Source organism: Lates calcarifer, linkage group LG9, assembly GCF_001640805.2.
Source record: "Lates calcarifer isolate ASB-BC8 linkage group LG9, TLL_Latcal_v3, whole genome shotgun sequence".
Lineage (NCBI taxonomy): Eukaryota > Metazoa > Chordata > Actinopteri > Centropomidae > Lates > Lates calcarifer.
Window position 1 is genome coordinate 17534311 of NC_066841.1, and position 17628 is coordinate 17551938.

The window sequence follows — 17628 nt, forward strand, 5'->3', positions numbered from 1 at the left end:
AGGTGGGACAGTATTGTCACAGTTTACACAAGGGCTGCATATTGCTGTTGTCGTGTGAATGAAAGGCCAAACCACAACAGAGGTTTACTGTTTTACGCAACAACCACTGCTGTGTAAACAGGCTTAGTATTAGCTTATCATACTAACATTTGCTAATTACCACTAAGCATAAAGTATTGCTGAGGCTGATGGGAATGTTGTTGACGTTGTTGACATAAAGGAAAAGGTAACATTGGTCTGTCAGTGTCATCTATAGAGCCATATCATTAGTGTGACAAAAAAAATGTGTGACATTTATCAGAAATTAGCTATATCTGCAACCACTTGTGATTTTTTTTAAACCTTGGAAGAATTAAAAGTATTTCTATTCTAAAACAGAAGATCACTCCACAGTCTTAAAAGGATTGGCTTCACTGCCTCTGTTTCCCATCCAGGAAAAAAAAAAAGAAAAAAAGGATTTCGATCTTTAAACAAAAAGAAGAATGATAAGCAGTGCAATTAAATAAGAATGAACATTAGCACTGCCTAAACAGCAATAGCTTTTTAATGGATAGGTACAAAAAAAAGTCATTCTCATGAGTTTAAAATTTGATGCTCCGTCATTGTTATCACTGTGAATATTGTTGCCTTGTTAGTGAATATAACACACAGCATGCATAAATTATTCACATAGACCTAACAACCTCAACAAGCGGATCATCCTACCTGATGCATGAAAGGAGTGATTCAGACACTCCTTTACACCCACAACCACTGAGCGCATTTACCGTCACCAGTGCAGTGTTAAAATCTTTGCTATAGCCTGAGTAATAGAGAAAAATAATAAACAGACCAAATGGAAATCTGAGTATTTATTTGTTGAATTCTTACCCTGAAGTTTTGATATATTTCAAGACAACTTTCAGAAGCACATCATTAACATGTTATGAAACAACAAACAACATGCAGTGATTCTAAGGGCAGAGGCTTCTTTGTGACTTTACTTCTGTAGCTACCACGCAATGTGCAGAAACAGAAACAAAAAACACAGAGGAAATCTGGCGCTTTTCTGAAGCTAAAGTGGAACGAAGTGTTATCGCATTAGTGGAGTTTGAGTCACATCTTAAGTTTAACAGAGATGTTAGATATCAAAGGGTTCGGAGGGGAAGCAGCAGGAAAGCAAAGCCGGTTCTGTAAGAGAGGAATTAGAGCTCAGGTGTTTGAGGTTTTATACAAAGTTTCTTGGTAATTGGGGTGTCAGTACAGAAAGAAAACACATGAAACACTGTTTCTCTCACATCCTTCAGTAAAAAGAAGGAGGCAGAGCTTCAAAACTTAATTACATTTCAGTATCAAAGAGCAGGCAGCAGTTAGAGCTTAAGGCCCAAAAAATACAGTCCAACCTATTCCTCATTACTTCAGAGGACAGGGGTGGAAGAGGTTCTTTTTCATTTTGTGCGCATGCGTACCGCTATCTATCTGTAGGGTGTGTAGTTGTATGTGCTCCTGTGTTTATTACGGGTCAGGAGGCAGAACTGTATATTTGTGTTTGCATATTGTTTGTTGACTTGTCTTTGGCAGGAGCCTTTATGCTCCAGAGAACAAAGGCAATGTTTCCAATTGCAGTGGATTTCATTTGGTTGATGCATTGTCATGGCTGCAGACTTGGACAGGTGTTGTTAGTTGTAAAATGTATGCGTTAACTCCCCACGTCCTTTTTCAAAGGGGGGGTGGGGGGGTTCTTGGAGGGTTTTACTGGCCTGTGGATCCAGCTGTAGCACTCTGTGTTTTTTATTCATTACACAGTAGAAAAACCATCAGTACTCTGTCCTCTAGGGAGTGTTTTGTTCAAGGCTGCTACGGCCTTCACTGTATGTCTGGCATGCTTGTTTGAATATTAAAGTACTGAGAGTAAAATTGTAGTCGCTGTAATTGTGTTTCTCTGAGATTTATTGAAGTAAGGTAGATGGATATCAAATGGATATTAGCATTCTGGATTTGGGATAACGATGACAATGATGACAATGTAGACAGTGAAAACACTGATGACTGACAGCGGTGATAATAATTACAGGTGTTGATGACCCTGGTGCTAACAATGATGTAGGTTTTGATGAGGCTGATGGGACCGGTGATGGAGGTCACAGGGGCTCGTTCGTATGTATGTGTACATATATATATATATATATATATATATATATATATATATATATATATATATATATATATATATTAATCAAAAGCCTCAGAGGTAAGACAAAGACTTCAAAACTAGATCATAATTGTGTCCTTCTATATTTGACCACTCGTGAATAGAGGCCCAATAACCTTCATTGGCAGGAGCGCTGTTCAAGCAGTGTCAGGGGTAATCAACCGTTCTATTTTCCCACTCTCATCACTTACTGAAAGTGGGCCGCCATCTCCCTGACTGGACCTAGCACACACAGTCACAGAAATACACACACACTACAGCCTATACAATTATCATAAGCATTACATTAGGTCACTTCTGCCATCAGTGGCAGTTGAGATGGAAAGTAAAGTTAATGACAGCCCTCATAGGGTCATCATAAAGAATGTAGCAATCAGACAGAGGCTAAAGTGAATCAGGTGTTACAGTGAAGTTTGAATTATGAAAAAGGCAGTGTGTTTAAATAATCTTCACCACTATAGCTTTTTTCAGCACTTAGATTACAAAAATCTAATGCAAGAAATATTAAATTGCTGCTATGATATTAAAATAGAGCAAGCACAAGAAAACATTTTAGGACAAAATGAGTAGTGGTATTATGAAATTTAAATGACATATCCAGGTTAAAATGAGGTCCAGTTTAGTGTTGCATATTTAATACCCCACAGACTATAACGCTTTGGTTTCGGAGAGGAATATTGAGGAGGCTCAAAAGGAGCGCGCGCAAGAACAAAATCAGTCTGTGACAGTAGCAGAGGAGCGGACGTGAGAATTCTCTAGACATGGAATTTGAGTTTTCTTTATTCCATCTGTTTCTGTTCCCTTGCTTTCCTTTATTGTCCTCAACAAAGCTCAAACTGCTCCCCACATTCCTCAAGGCTTCGTATCCCTTTCTTGTGAAAGTGAACGTGCACGATAATAAGATAAATAAAAGCAGCCTTAATGTTTTATGAATGGTGTACCCGCTTCGTTTTAGCAGCAGTGCATATGCATACGAGTTCTCGCTGAAAAGACTCTTGTTAAAATGGGAGGATGGTGGCTTACTTTACCAGGTGAAATAATTAGTGGCTATAACACTGATAAAACTCTGCAAAGTGTGCCTGTTATACATGTGATTAACATTTGCTTTTGTCTCTGCATAATGTTTTCACGTGAGAACATCCTGTGTTTTTCATTAATTTGCACTGTGTGTCTGTCTTTACAGGCTTTGCACTTTGTGTTCTCAAGACAAGGTTCTATACTTTCCTGAATTGTCTATCTTATGGTATTATTTGTATCACTCCTCTCACAAACACTTCATGTTTCCACCATGCTGCTACACCCTTACAGTCTATTTAGTCAGCTGAGAATCTCCAGTATTTTAGAGGTGCATTGCTTGCCAATTCTTATCTATCAACTGTGCATTGTGACCTTGGGAAGGTACAAAGAATCACTACTCAATCAATGCTATTAATTAATCACGTTTACAGCTGGAGCAGTACAGAGGTGCGGGAGCTAGGTTGTGGACAAACACACTTAACTGCTCATGTGAACTGCTCGGTAACTGAGGTCTTTGGCTCAAAGTTGGAGAGATATGGCCTATAGCGCACCAAGCAGCTAGTCATTAATGTCTGACTGCCTGTCGTTGCCTCTCCTCACTCCTGTTGGTCTTGCCACTTCTTTCTGATGAGGAAATATTGAGTGGAGGACCGCAAACCCCAGGGTTGTGTCTCAGCAGCCTGCTGATGTGCTTGAACTGTAAAAATGAGAGAGGGTGGGGTGGGGAGGTGTTGTGGTAAAGGTGGGAGAGGGGGCATGGAGTTCTCATGCAGGTGGAATTGTTTTCTATCTGCTGAACTGGAAAACATTTCAGAGAGAATGTGTGGGAGTTTTTTTTTTTTTTTTTTTTTTTTTTAAAAGAGGAATGCCAAACCACTGTGCTGAACAGTAAAGCTTTAAAATGCAGCACTGAAATGACTTGTGCATACTGGATACACCAGCAACTAATGACTGTTTTCATTATGGATGATTTTTTTTATTATTATTAAATTGGTAATTTTATCTATAGAAAATAATGAAATGCAAGTTCCCAGAGCCCCAGGTAATGTTACTATTCTAAAAACCAAAGGTATCCAGTTCACCTAAGAAGACACAGATTTGTTTGTAATTCAGTGAAAAATTACAGCAAATACAGCACATGGGAGTTTGAAGAAGCCTTAAATGAGGCAGAGTTGGCTTTCTTCAAGACACTACCACATAACTGCAGAGTTTAACTATGGGGACTATGAACATGATTCAAATATGAATCAGAAAAAAGAATGAGAACTGTAACATGTCATGTCGTACACTGCTCACTAGCTTGAAAATAATAATAAAAAAATTCTCATCATTCAGTCATACAAGGCCAGGGTCTCACTTCAGCAGTTACATGTCACTTGTTCTAAGGTGTGTTATGCTCCACTTCTGTGAAGAGTCACACAATTTCTGCAGTATGGAGGAAGCTTTGACAGTGCAGCTTAATAAAAGCATATAGTGACTTGCAACTGTAAAGTGACTTTTTGTTTGTCCATGTTGTCTTATTTTCTTCTTTTCTCCATCGCTTTCACCTTATTGTTTTACTTACTGTCTCTCCTCACCTCACCTCTCAGCTGCCTGTTACATGTTTCTTTCTCATGTTGAAAACATTTATTCTTCCATGTTCTATTTGTCTCTTCAAACTGTTTTGGGTAACACAGCGTATTGGTGGCAATTATAGCGCCTTCCAAAGAGCAGGGTTTAAGGTGACTTCATTCAGAACAAAAGATGAGACAAAGTCTTAAAATTGGGTTGCTGAAATTATATTTTCCCTTGGTAGAGGATGTCTGGCAGAAGAGTGTTTTGCACTTTGTTTCTGATGTTCTGTAATGAATTTAGTGCAGCACTAACTGCAGTAAGTGAGGTGTTACAGCTTGAAATGTTGACATGCCAGAAGTAATTAGCCTCAATCATTAATGACTCTGACATAGAGACTGTGGCATACAGTGTAGAGTGTGTATTTTAAAAAGTGAATAAAGGTCAGCAAGCCTTTAACATATCTAATATCCTCAGGCACGTTGTACTGTATGTTGTGTTAAAGCGTACTAAATTGTTTAGGTTGCAACCTAAAAGTCCTGTAATCCTACAGGGTTTATGCGTAAACAATTACTGCATTCAATTATTGAGCCGGTGTGTATGTAATAACCTCCGCTGTTGGCCCGTACAATTCTTAAGGCTTTATGTGGTTAATATAAGTGTGTCCACAATACAGAATGAAAACAGCCCTCCACAGGGGCGCCTCAGTAAACTGCTGCAGCCGCCCTTGGAAAGAGTCACCTCCAGCAACGCGACGGGCGCATTGTGCTTTCCAACATTATTTGTATAAACAGCTATTGATCCTACGGGAGGGACTGGCACAAGTCAGCAACTTTATCAACAGCTGAGAAGAAATGAAATTACATTTTTTGATGGATGCTCCTGTCAGACAAAAAGAAAAACAAATGCCTACAGCATGAGGGGGCTGCACTCCTTGCCAAACAATGATTGTGCAGGTAAACCAGTACTGTAAGTTAATGTAATACCTTTTAGAGCTGAACAGAGTTCTTATTATTTATTTATATGAATAGAGCACCTCTGACCCTCTTGGAGGTTACTAATTTGTCTCTTTTTGCCTGTTGCACCTTCACATTCCTTTAATGTTGCCTTGTTAACTCTAGACCCGGTGATCGAAATGTAATTCCCCTGAGCGGAGTACAGGCTTGAGCAGCAGCCCTTAGACTGAGAGTGCTAATGAGATCCCAGCGAGCTCTTTCATAATGAAACATCTTTGAGGCCAATTGTCCATCACTAATAATCATATGGTAATAACCACTGCAAAAACCTGTGCTGAGGAATAGAGTTACACTCATTTACTCCTTAAAGTGCACGCTCCTCTTCAGCAAGGAAAAGAGATGGAGAAAGAAAAAGGTGATAAAAGTTAAAATGGCAGAAGATGACAGTAATAAAGAATGGAGGCGGAATGGAAAGTTTTTTTTTTGTTGTTTTGTTTTTTTAAAATAAGGGAAAATGTGGAGGTGGACTGTGATGCAGCAGAGGGTAGGAGGAGAAATGGAAGAAAGGAGACAGCCACAGAGTGAGAGGTGACATTCCCACATTTAATTGATCATGAAAAAGTGCAAATGACAGCGATAAATGTTAGGAGGAATAAGTGATCAATTAAATCAACTGTTGGGGTGTGTGTGCGCATGTGTTTGGGTTTGGGTTTGGGGGGTGCGGACCGTGTTAGCTAATGTCGGTTTAATGTAGTTGCTAGCAAATGGGCCATTCATCATAATGCTCCATCCTCATTTACAGCGGGTGCAGGTTGGGAGAGAGTGCATTAGCGCCACCAGTGGGACTGGCAAGCAGAGAACGTAATGGAATCTAAATTAATGCCATCCAAAATCACAGTGTGTGCAAGCAGTAATTAGGGATTCAGAGAAAGACAGAGAGCAGTTTTGCCTGTCATTATAGGTTTGTTCAGTTGGAGTAACAAATAAAGTTTCTGAAAAATGATGAGGATTGGAACCCAGATGTAACAATTTTTCTTACATGTTTTAAACATCCGTAAGAAAATGTGATCTTCAAAAGCTGTTCAAAGTCATTGAAACATTGCATCACTTGAGCCACTCTGAAAGAAAAATTAATATGCAGCCACAATCGGAATATTATTTAATTTTATGAAAAATAAAAAATATCAAGGGCAAGGACCTCCAAGGTATTTTCATATTTCTATCTCCGTGGTTACAAGGACAAGGCAACTTGTTTTGAACACAAGATGAAGATGTCCTCCATGACATTTTATTTGTCTGTTCTTTTTTCATCAAGGTTACAATTGTGCAAGAAATAAATAGAAAAACCTGTGGAAAAGGCCTTATTTTCTCAAAAAAATTTCTGGTCATAACAGAGTTCAGCTGAGTACCTTAGAGGAGCATGTTGGAATTTGGCACATTAGTGATATAATTACAGCTCAGTGGAGATGCGTAATCCTCTGAGTTTCCAGAAAAGCCATTATCTGTGTAGTGTCAGGGAGTGAGGGCCAGTCCACACCGGACTCAGTGATGGGTCAATAAGAGGAAGAGGAGACGAGCCAGGATAAACAAAATGCCACCATTTTGTCTGGCCTGGTGCTGGTCACACTGGCTTAACAAGCGCACGTATGCACACACAAACATACACATATTCTTATGGACAAATAAACATACAAATGCTGGACCATTGGACTGTGACAGACTGTTGGTTTACTGCTGCTCAGGCAAAAAAAAAACAGCAAATAGAAATGGCTCGTTGCCCAGCAAACCCAAGCCTCTCAATGAAACTCAAAATGGTATAAAGTGATATACATATATATTTTTGGTAAGAAAACAGCTTAATTTAGTCTGTAGTAAATTATGTTGAAGTGTGTGTGTGTGTGTGTGTGTGTGTGTGTGTGTGTGCGTGTGTGTGTGTTGTGTTACACACACTATCATTTGTTGCTTTCACAGTTTAACTTGAGACAAAAGCAAGGACAGGCCTCAGTACTGACAAAAGCCAATGTTGAACTTAAACTAAAGAAAAGCTATTCCTTTAACAAGAATGTTATTATATGCCACTTAATCCAAAATGTAGTTTAGTGTTTCACAGCATAGCTTTAATTGCAAGTTGCTACAGAAGCAAGATTAGAGAAGGAATGATTGACAGAGGCGAAAGCAGTGATTCATTTTGTTAGACCAGCAAAGTGCTTAATGTTGCATTCAAAAGCATTAAACCTTAAGACACTGCAAGAGAGAGATAGTGTGTTCCTTCTTTGTGTACTCAAGTGTAAATGAGCATTGTATGTAGAATATATGTTCAGTTTGCACATTAATTTAACACTGGGTCCAGAAAGATCCTCATTTATCGATGAAAACACACAACTGCAAACACAAATTCTTGAACAATGGAAAAATAATTATGTTTATGAATTAACCTGATCTGAGTACAGTGCAGCCCTCAATTAACAGGGCCACATCTAATTATGAAGAAACAAAAGATCTGTACTTAACTTTTGACCTTGGGTTAATATTAATGAGAACATTAAGTAATGCCAAACTGATGAAGATATTGACATACTGTGTGCACCTACAAGATAGTGTCTACATCTAATTTATATTTATCAATACAGATCCATACATAGTCAGAATTCTCTAATGTGTTGCCTCCTGCCTCAGGGTACTACCTTCTGTCCATAATTGGGGTGTTCTTGATCAGGGATGTCTAGCAATTATACAAATAGGATACTTGTTACCGGCTTGAAATAAACCAAGGGAAGAATTAATGTTGCAACTATTGCATTGTCTGAACACAACTGCATTGATCTGTTATGGCTGTCTCTAAAGGTTGTTTCCAGGCCATTTTGAATTCTGCTGTTTGTTTACCAGACGGGGGTGCAGTCAAGAGTTTCATCTCTTTTGACAAAGTTCAACTCAGCTGAAGTTTTTCTGTGTTGACGTAGCCATCTGTGTTGGAAAATAATGTGAAATACTGAGGTGAAATACAGTGTTGGACCTTTTGTTATAGAGGCAAAAAATTATACTGTACATGCAAACACACACACACACACACACACACACAAGTATGTAGTGCACAAATAATGGGAGCAGGCTATTTAGTTTGACCCATTATGTTTTTACATTTCAAAGCAGAATTACAGTAAAATTATTAACAGCTACCTAAGTGACCTAATGATTCATTTACTAAAATGTATTCTTGTGTTTGCATTTCCCTCCAAGACCATAACTCTGCCACCTCTGTTAAATCTAAAGTATGAATAACAAGCAGATACCACTGAGAATGGCCCAGCAAAGTCACTGTTCACGTTCGACCAGCGAAGCACTGCTCATTGATCCAGGCAAACTGTTGCACTACTCATTAAACAAGCAGTAAACCTGGTAACAGAGCTGTCTGACCTTGAACCCTGTGTGTTTTTACCTCGCTGTCTCTGGGCAAAGGCATTCACCACATCATTAAAATCTAGGGCTCCAACCAGATCTGATTCAATTGCCATCAGTGGTGAAGAGCTGGGAGCCCTCGGGGTCATATTGCTTCTTAGTTCATTTTTTATATGTGGTAAAAAGCACACTCCTGTTCTTCATAGTTTGTCACCGGCTCAAAATGTACTGTAGGCCTTAGGCAATGTGTATTTTTAAACTGGCATCAATGTGTCTGATGATAACAATAAATCAAATAGCTGGTAAATGTGGAAGAGGTTGTGAAAGTGCCAAAATTGCAGAGAGATAATTTCTGACACTGTGCAGCTTTTTATCTTCTTCAGCTCATTGTTTTGGTTTTATGGCCAGCACATTTACTGCGGTTCAGTCATTCTCATCAACCTTATTGTTTTAACTGAAAGTGCCAATAAACCCTGCTTTTTATTATTCTCCTTGAGGAAAACACCAGATGGATAAAGATGCTGAAAATGTACAGATCTTTCCAAGGGGTTGGTGGAGACGAAAACAGAGCTAGAAAGGCAGTGGATTTTAGACTTAGCACTTGTTAACTGGTGTAAGTGTAAAGCAGATGGTTACTTCAACATTTGCTGGAACAAATGATTTTTTATTAATGCTATTTAGTACTACCCACTCTGTGTGGTTGCTTGATTTGTTTTTTTTATGTCCCCCTGGCAGCTTTAAATTTATGGCACTGGAAAGATATGAAATATTAGGCCCAAAAGTTAAGTCACCACCCCAGTCAATCCAGTTCTGCACCCATACTTGCCAGCAGATTTGAGAATACAGTTGTAGGACTGGTGAGAGCAGGTGATGACAAGAGCAAAGTGAAGTGAAAATATAAAAGCTGTCAAGGGGGTGCAGTTTATTCTCATAACAGTGATAAAACATTCCTGGTTTTGTAGAGAGGACATACTGTATTGTTTCCATGTGCAAACACAGCAGATGCTCTCACAATCATCTGACCTGGTTACATATTTTCCTTACATTAAATGAAGATCAGAATTTGTATATTAAAATATATTAAATTGTGCTTCACTGAATTAATTTCCAGCTTCAGATATACAGTAATCCCTGACTTCTTTCAAGTAAACAGGTGCAATTTCAAACACAGGGTATATTTTCTGTGCATTAAAGTGAAGAATAATGAATTACAGCAATATACTACCTCATTACACATATTGGAGAAACTGCTTTAGCACTGGCATTCCACCAGCCATCAATTTGTTCTTTAATTAAACAAAATACTAACTCACACACACAGGAGATTTCTTTCAGAGAAACACTGTACTCTACACATTCAGGGATTGTTAACGGCTCTTTCATTGACTTCCATGACTTTGAAGGTTGGAATCTCCTTATCTGTATTTTGTTAGACACACTGTAATTTGCATAGATCTCTATCACAAGTGAGCATCTTACTGAGGGATGTTTACGTTGTTCCTTGCATATCTTTAAAGTACTCTATTCAGCATTCTAGGGCCAATAAATCTTTTTCATAATACACGTTAGTAGTAAGTGCATTTGAAGTCAAAAGGGATGACGAGCACCAACTTTAGCAGATGACAAGAGAGCAAAAATTTGATTTAAGTGGAGACATGCTGGAGTATTGCTGATGTACACTGATGGTTGTTGTTTGGATAACATTGGAGTTACATTTGCTAATTGAAACAAATTCAAGCCTACGCACGTCACATATAAAATACAACAGTGCATTCTTTGTCTAAGGATGGTGAACCCATCTTAATTTCAAACTGCACCTAAACGGGTGTACAGCAAGAGCAATTATATTCACAGGGATGCACAGGGGTGCGCATTCAGAAGGCCTCTGGCATGTTTTTATCACAAATATCTGTCTCTGCAGCACATTGCATATAACTGTCTAAGAAAAAATATTGTCCCTTCTTTATACATACAAATATACATTTTACACTGCTGCACAGTTTATTACTTCACTCCTATCTGCAGCCTGTATCTGTATCACGTGAGAAATTGCATTTACACACAGCACATACACACACACGCCGAGCACAAAATGCACGTACCAACTTCAGCAGTGCATCCTAAATGAAAGTAAGCAAGCGCACTTAGCTGACCAGTTCATTATGATGTGATAATTGGCTAGGAACCATCAGACTGTGAGATGGCAGGCTGCAACCTTGTTAGTTTGAATTGCACCTCCATTACACGGGCGTGCATGTGTGTAAGTGTAATATGGAGTGAGTTGCGTGTGTCTCTGTTTACACCAGTGCCTTTCTCTCCTCAAGCCAGTGAACTAACCAACCCCATAGAACATTACAATAACGATTCTATTCAGTTACACAATGTAAGTTAATGTGGTAATAAATTATAGAGAATAGGCTCCCAATAGTTATTCTCATCTTGTTTCCAGATGAGGTACGCTGGTTTAAACTTTTAAAGAAGCATTTGTTGTGTGTGTGAGCTACAGGATGGTCATGTCGTATGCTGCAAAATATTCAACTTCCAGATAAGCCCTCCTGTATCTTTTACATTACGAGCTTCTAAATATAACACAAATATAGCAAAGCCCTGTGGTTTACACTTCACACATACTTGACTGGACTTGCATACCAGTTGGATATAATAGCAGTGTGAAAAAATAAGAATTGATGCAGGCAGTAATGATCTCCATGCTCTGGCAAAACTTCATACCAAGTTCATGATTCAGCCGATACCCCCACCAGTCTGTCCTACTGTCTTTGCCAGGGCAAGTCGTCATCATGCCTTCTATATCCCACAAGGGTGCAGAAGCACATTATAAGCTGTTATGTGACGTCCCAGGAGAGTGATATTAATGTGTCCACAATCCTGTGCAGGATGCTGGAAGCCTGTAGCAGGACTACCAGCTCAGGACTGACTCAGGGAGGCAGCGCTAACTCCCATATGCCGTGACTGTCACGATGACCAATCTGACAGCAAACTGGCTGTTTTCTAAATGTGAACATGAGTCTCACTGGTCAAAAAATACTTATGCAACTCTGTTATGATGGATATGATAAACTTTACTTGATTATTACATAGATTTTCTATGGGATGCCCTTAACCTGAATCAATTGCATGCAAGTATGCATCAATCTGTTTATATTTTAGAGGCTTTAATTATCCTCCCAGTAATAAATGATGCAGTAAATTAATTCAAAGTAATGGAGTCAGCCTTCAAAAGTTTGTCCTAAACTTTATAAATAATTTGTTCACAAGCAGCACATGGAAAATCAAAGTTAATCAGTCTTATTATAGTAAAACACCACAGTAAAATTATGCATCACTGTCAGAGTACTTACCCTAATTTAGTCAGTATACTTTTATCACCTTGTTTCCTTATTGGCTCCTTACTGTTTTGAAAATACCATGATAAAATTACATTCAGTACATCAGTTATTTATGTCACCTCCCACCTACTACAGTTTCCGAATAATAAACTGATTCAGAGTTTAATTATCAACATAACTTTTCTCCTTCAGTTAAAATTCATACCTTTATACCTTTAGCAGAGCATTTATTTAAGTCTTCTTCTGTCCAGATAATATATGAAGTAGTCACTGTGATAATTCCAGCCAGTTGGACCGCTGCATTATAAATTCTGTTTGTAGAGATTTCAAGGTGCAAGATGAGTAAGCGTATTCATACATCATACTTCTGTATTGAGTTTATGACTGTGTATGCAGTGGAAAAATCTTTCTTAATGCTGAAGCAAGTGAAATTATTAATAAAGGGAGATCAAGGACAAAATACAAAGGCAGAAAGAAAGTTAGAAACGGAAAGAGAGGACAAAAGAGAAGCACAGGGTTGGAGATGGGGGTGGGTGGGGGCGGTTTCAGAATATGAATCAGGGGTCTTGACGGTGACAGGGCCCCTAAGGCTGCATGACACCTGACATGTTTCATCTCCAGCCATGCCACGTTCCCCTTTGCCACAGTCCTTGAGCTACAGATGCCGCAGCTACACACGGAAATAGAAATGACAATGTGCGGCAAAGAAAGGAATTATACAAAACCAGAGGCCTCGACATGGGCTGTGTGCGAGAAGAGGCTGGAAAGCAGCCGTTTTGCTTCGGATCTATCCATATCACTGATGCAAAGACGACCCCAAATCCATTACAAGCCAATTATATGAGCTGGGCCAGGGCTGGGGCTGGGCACTCACTCGTGAACTGCAGTGCTTAATCCACAAAGAGGAACTAATAGGAAATTTGAAAATAGAATCCACACTTGAGTAACTTTGGAGGGATTTGGTTGGATTAATGAACTGTCAGGCTCACTGTCAACATGCTGGGGAGTGCAATCCTTTACCAGCCTTTGCTAGTCTCTTTCTAGTCTTCGTCTTTCTAGTCTCCCTCCTCTCTCTACATTTCTCTCTTACATATCGAGTCTTTAAACTGACATGTTCTCTTCCTCATGAGCAGGATCCCAACAAGAATGAAAATGACAGGTCTACCACCTGCGTATAATCTGTCTGCACTAATGTTTCCTCGCTTTTAGCTGTCTCTACATCTCATCTATCATATGAACACAGACAAAGGCATGCACGCACACACACACGCGCACGCACACACACACACAAATATATAGGACAGACCACTGCTCCCTCATGAGTGAAGAGCCTAAATGAGCTTCCCCTCCCGGAGCAAAGGCAGCGTCTGCTTTAGTCCAAGGGGACATGCGCTGCAATCACAGGAGCTACCAGTCACACTCCACGAGCTTAAAGACGGCGGAAGGGGAGGGGGAAAAGTGGGCTGAAAGCAAGAGTTAGAGAGGTAAAAGCGACAAAGAGTGGCTCACATTTGGTTGACAGCTACACTCACAAACAGATGGGAAAAACACTTAGAGGGAAGAAGTGAAGGAGGGCTTTACAACAGAGCCAGTATGAGATCATGACAACGATGCACGGTGAAATGATTGAAACAGAGATACTTATTCAGACAGACCCAATCCCAAGCTGTGTGGCTGCCACATTGTTTTGGAGAGCCTTGATAGAAAATAGCCAGTGCAGTACCTCTCCATGTGAATGATGCTGACATCTGAGACAGTTTGAAGCGTATGTCATGGTAGAGGATAAAAAGATAAAAGATTGAGTTCTATCCGAGTGCATGATCTGGCCACAATCACAGGTAACAAAACAAAGTAAATTACCACTGATGATCCCATTTCAAACAAATTCAACAGGAAACACAACAAAAACAACACAATAGGTCTTGTGGCTAACCTGAGGCATAAATGTGTAATCATGCTGTTGACCTGTTTCTGTGGGACTATCCATCCAAGAAGACATTACCGCACAGAAAATCCTCCCACTAAACCTCACACATAAGCCATGATGATGGATGAAAGTGGGCTCAAAGGAAAGACCAGGGTAGATGAGGTTTGGCCTTACGTCATCATCAAACCAAGGTTTACCATTAGGTTGCAACATTACAGATGTGTAAAGGTACACCAAGTTTACCATAGGTTTTTCTTCCTTTAAGCTCTGCCTCTGTGTTTTGACACACTTCATTTGATCTGATTTTCTATTATTTCTTTGAAGTAGTTAAAGTAAATTCCACCAGGGCCAGTTCAGCATTGGAGTTAGAGGAATACTCCACTGATTTCCAACCTTAATTTCACATCTGTGTCAAAGGAGCTAAGCCACAATAGTTTTCTCCATTTTGGACCCTCTAACTCTCCGTTACCCCAAAGGTCAGCACTGTCAGAAAGGGCTGTTGTTGTTCATTGGCACAAATCTGGGTTTCACCTAAGCTGAAGCTGTTGTTGAGTTGGTGTGGATTTACTTTGCTGTGAGCAAATCCACTGAATTGAACTGATTTTGCTGTGAATTTTCACAACTTTAAATACTGCTGTGACCAGACTGCAAATGTTGTTGTCTCTATCCCATTTCCCACATATTCTGGAACAAGAGGCAATGGAGAAAACAAGGGTGAGGCTTTGGCCTATAGTCAGAGAAAGTAGTGCTGCTATCATGTCAAATATTTTGGGCTTGTCTAATAAATACACCACATACTTGGAATTAAGTAACACTGCTTTGTTCTTCCTTTTACTGGAATTGGTATCAGTGCAGGAAGACGGAACAATAAGTAGAAAAGCCTGGCAGCCAGCTGCACTAAAAAAACAGTGTTGTGTTAGATGAATGTTGCATGGTTCATTCTGCTGGATGGAGCTGTCCAGCTGACTGAGAAGAACAGAGTGGAATTCATGCAAAAACACCTCTTGGAGACAAAGACAATACCTCAGTGGTGGTGGTAGTCCTTGGCCTTGGGGAGCAAGCAGTAGTAATACTGCAAACAGACACCCATTCACCTTCTGTCTAATTCTGCTGCCAACACCATTCACTGCTGAGGCATAAGAATGCATGTCTCTCTAACACACACACACACCTGATAAACAGAAAGTAACAACTAATGACAGCAGCAACAAGAGAGCAGCATTTTACTGCATGTTTACTGCGTGGAATGTTGTTTGGAGTAAATACTGAGTATTGTAGGAATGGTTGAAGCAAATGAAAGCTGGACAAGCAGAAAAAAATTGATTTTTCTTTGACAATAGTGACTGCATTTGAATAATTCACCACTGGCTGGGTGTCCACAGTGGAGCAAAACAGCAGCGGAACATTATTTAAATGGCTGTGAGGATTGCAGCTCTTCACGCTGGGAATGAACACTCTCGTCACCTCTCCTCCATTATCACTTGCCTCCCCCACCATAAAAGTCCTCCCCTCACTCAATCCCATGTTTTCCCTCTCTGTAGCTATTGTTCTTCAGTCACTCTTCTGTCATCTTCGGCTCCTCTCTTCATCTACATTTTCTCTCTTTTCCAGCCTTCACAGTCCACCTCAGACCCCATAATCACCTTTCCATCCCACTCTTTTTCTTCATCCTCTTCCTCTTCTGGTTCTTTTAAGGTCAGTTTGCTGTGTGAGTGGGTGTGCAGATAGCACTTTTGCCCTACCCTGCACTCGCACTGTCTTACTTGATTGCCTTGCATCTGGACTATGTCTGTCTGTACTATAGGCAGCGCAGTATGGTTTAAATCCAAATCTGTCTGTCAATCCATCAGTACATCCCTAACTAGAAGGAAGAGGCAGGGCAGAGGGAATGGATTTTGATGTGTGTGTGTGTATGTGTAAGAGCAAGAGCAAGAGACCATTTATGTATTTGTGCCTGTGTGTGTGTGTGTGTGTGTGTGTGTGGTGTATTTTATACATGTTGGATCATGGCTCTATTAAAGCAATAAGAAATGTGTAGTGATAATCTGCCAGTAGAGACAAGACACAAAGCCTACTGCATCCACACAACGCCAGCCGCTACATCCTAGTCTTTATTATTGATTTTTCCTGAGACATGATCCATGTTTTTCCATTTACTTGTCACATTTTATGTTCTCAGACACAATACTGATCTAATAAAAGGCAGTCTCAGATCCATTCTTGCTATTCGCCACCAGCTAACACAAATGTATTGGCCCATCCTTGTCGAAACTACGTAGCACTGCAGCAACGTAAAGTACAGCAGTTGTTGGCATTTTATTTGCATTTGTATATGCGAGAAAGAGAGAGAGATGTTGATGAACTGGAATGTGTGTGCGTGTGTGTTTTGTTTGTGGGAGAGAGCGGGTGGATTGCTCCTCTTTTTTTCTTCTTCCGTTAACAAAGACGAGTCGCTAAAGTTTCACATCCAAACGAAGTTAAATGTGAAAGTCCAACACTTCACTCCTTTGTTAAGACCAACCTTCTCCAGTGTGGCAGACAAATGAAACTGCACTTAAGTCAATAAGATATCTTTTAAAAGCTCGACTGTACACCCCGGGGAGCTGTGTGTGTCTTGACACTTCCAGCCAGAATGTAGGATGGTATGAGGAGGGAATGAGGGGGCTGATATTCGTGATGAGATGACAGTGGAAAAACAAACAAGTCAATTTGTCTGGGTATTAGTCCAGTACAGGGTAAAGCCTGATTGATGCAGTCATTACTGTTCCTGGGCTGGAAGCAGCACGCTTGAAACCTGTTTAATCTTGATAAAATACAATGTAGAAAGAGATAAAAACAGAGATGACAACATATCTGTCAGGGTGGATTATGACTGCTGGGATCAGATCAGATATAAAGTATATTATGCCTGAAAACATAAACTTATGAATTTATTTTTTAATATACAAATAATCAAGACAAACTGGTACATTTGTGGTTTATTTTCTGTGTGGTCAGTGCAGTTTGGGAAGTATCCATCCCTTTGGTTCTCTGGTATTCAAGGGAGGATGCATCGCCCGGCGCTCGCTGAAGTTTCCTGACATTGCTCCAAAAAGAGATAAATATGAAATATGAGAGCTTTCAGTACTGCTTAGGCCTGCAAAATAAGTCAATTAGTCACGGCAGGCAGCAGTCAAATGGAGATTCTGCATGATGGTCTTAACGAGGGCCGCATAGGACAAGCGTCCGACAGCTCGATAAATT

At 39.9% G+C, this 17628-nt stretch overlaps 1 protein-coding gene across 1 annotated transcript in view; it reads left to right on the top strand.

The window, feature by feature from the left end:
- The window catches only part of LOC108895452 (netrin receptor UNC5D-like), a 154252-nt gene that overhangs the window by 26677 nt on the left and 109947 nt on the right, over window positions 1-17628 (top strand).